This window comes from Nematolebias whitei, chromosome 9, assembly GCF_014905685.2.
Source record: "Nematolebias whitei isolate Nwh7 chromosome 9, NemWhi1, whole genome shotgun sequence".
In the NCBI taxonomy this organism is placed as follows: domain Eukaryota; kingdom Metazoa; phylum Chordata; class Actinopteri; order Cyprinodontiformes; family Rivulidae; genus Nematolebias; species Nematolebias whitei.
In genome coordinates this window covers 24,357,547-24,360,359 of record NC_056506.1, presented here as the reverse complement: position 1 = coordinate 24,360,359, position 2,813 = coordinate 24,357,547, and positions in this window count along the sequence as shown.

Below are 2,813 nucleotides of genomic sequence, written 5' to 3'. Positions count from 1 at the left end.
CATCCATCCATCCATCCATCCATCCATCCATCCATCCATCCATCCATTCATCCTGTATTCCAGGTCATGGGTGTCAATGGCACCCATATTCAGCAGCCTCTGTGTGAGAGGTGGGGTACAGCCCAGACAGGTTGCAAGTCCATCACAGACTGGGTAACTTCATGAATTAAACCTGATTCAAGATGACCATCTGAGCCAAATAATCTTAGCAACACAACTAAACACAACACAAAAGTGGCTGTAGCTACATCCATTTTACAGATATTGGGGAAAAAGTTGTGTAGGAGTAGATGAGACCCATCAGTCTATCCATCTCTTGTTGTCTGCTTGTTCTAGAGCCAGGCGACAGGGGCAAGAGCTTGAGCAGAGAGGCCAAGACATCTCTTTCCACATCCACCTCTTTCAGCTCTTCTAGGAGGACTCCAAGGCGTTCCCTAAGCAGCCGAGAAACATTAATGCTACGGTTTGTCTTGGGTCTTCCCTGGCATCACCTCCATATGCTCAGAGCACCTCCCTAGGTATCCTTACCAGATGCCCAAACCACCTCAGCTGACTCCTCTTAATGTGGAGGAGCAGCAGTTTCACCACAATAGACCGGTACAGAGTCTGTAATACTACAGAAGCTGCTGTGATATTTCAGTCAATGTAATGCTCCATTCTTCCCTCACTTGTGAACAAAACCCAGAGATACTTGAACTCCCCCACTTGAGGCAGAACCTCACCCTAAACCAGGCAGGCAATTCACTCTCTTCCAACTGAGCCCCATGGTGGATGTGGAGGTGCTGACCCTCATTCTATCCACTTCCCTCTCAGCTGCGAACCACTAAGTAAGACCCATCCTCAACATGTACTTTGTACATTAACAAATCTTACGGGATCTTGGTTGTAAAACTTTGGCATGCAAGGCAGCAGGTAACCTGCTATTTCAAGGAGTTTCAATTGAATATGAGGAGTGGACAAAAGACAAACGAGTTGATTACTGTGCTGTTCTCAAAAAGTAGACATTTGTTTCTAAAATAATAAAACTAAGTAGACCTTTACTATGAAGTGATTCTTTAATTTGTATAAGGCAGTATTTTTTTAAACTGTTTTTAGACAAGGGTACTTAATCATAACAAACAAGGGAATAATTGTGAGCAGACATTCCTTTGGTATTTAGCTCACTTTGACTGGCACCATTAACTGATGACGTGAACATCGCTTGGAATTATTTTCAAAATAGTTAAATCTATTTTGTAAACAAACATGCTCTGTTTCACCAGTTCAGAATAAAAGGACGAGACAGCCCCTGGTTTACTCCTGAGCTAGCTGACCTTCTGCACAGGAGAGATCATCTTTGGGCTGCAGATAGAAAATCTGGTTCAGATACTGACTGGATACTATTTTGACAGCAGCGGAATAAATGCACAACTTCCATCAAAGTCGTAAAACGTAATTATTTCTTATCTCAGACCTCCAAAAATTGAAATGACCCTTAAAGATTCTGGAAAACCATCAAATCTCTCTCTGGTAGTTCCCAATCATCTGACCTCCCATCACAACTTCTTGTTAACTCTGTTCCTGTGTCAAATAAGCACAAGATCCTGAACTGTTTCAACAAGCATGTTGTTGCTTCTAGTTCTTTATTTGACACAGTTACTAATGGAAAATCAGCCACTTCCCCTAAAAATCTAATTTCTACAAATCATATCTCTCCTACAAGTTCAAAAAAGTCCATGCTCAATAATCCAGGTATACAATCCAACAATTTACCATCCATTTTCTTCTGCTTATCTAGGGTCGGGTCGCGGGGGTAGCAGCCTAAGTAGGGAAACCCAGACTTCCCTCTCCCCAGCCACTTGGGCCAGCTCTTCCGGGGGAATCCCGAGGCATTTCCAGGCCAGCCAAGAAACATAGTCCCTCCAGCGTGTCCTGGGTCTTCCTCTGGGCCTCCTCCCGGTGGGACGTGTCCGGAACACCTCACTAGGGAGGCGTCCAGGAGGCATCCTAAACAGATGCCCAAGCCACCTCAACTGGCTCCTCTCGACGTGAAGAAGCAGTGGCTCTACTCGGAGTCCCTCCCGGATGATCGAGCTTCTCACCCTATCTCTAAGGGAGAGCCCAGACACCCTGCGGAGAAAACTCATTTCGGTCGCTTGTATCCGAGATCTTTTTCTTTCGGTCACAACCCAAAGCTCGTGACCATAGAAGAGACTCTTCAGTAAATCACACCTTTTCTCTTTCTCCATTCTCAGTGAGGTAAATCAACCGTTAAAAGTTGTAGACCCTAAAAAATCCACTGGACCAGATGAACTTCCACCTTATTTCTTAAGGCTGGCCACTCATGTCATTGCAGTACCGGTGTCCTACATCTTTAACCTGTCCATAAGCCAAAACTCTTTTCCAGATGCTTGGAAAACAACCTTTGTTCTACCTTTGCTGAAGGGAGGTGACCCCACTTCACTGAACAACTATCAACCAACCTCTAAACTCTGCATTTTAGCCAAGGTTCTAGAAAAACTGATCAACTCTCAAATCAAAAAGTATTAGGACTCATTTAACATCTTACCTCTCCATCAATCTGGTTACAGGAAACAACACAGCACAACAACTTCTTCACTGAAGGTTCTTAATGACGTTTTGAAGCACTGGATGCTAAGGATTACTGTGCTGCACTTTTCTTAGACCTGTCTAAAGCTTTTGACACTGTGGATCATGACATCTTTTGTCATAAAATCTCAGAAATTGTTTTTTCAGGTCACGCCATTGGTTGGTTCTCAGATTGGAGACATTATGTTCAACATAAAGGTACTTCCTCCAGTTATTTTACAGTC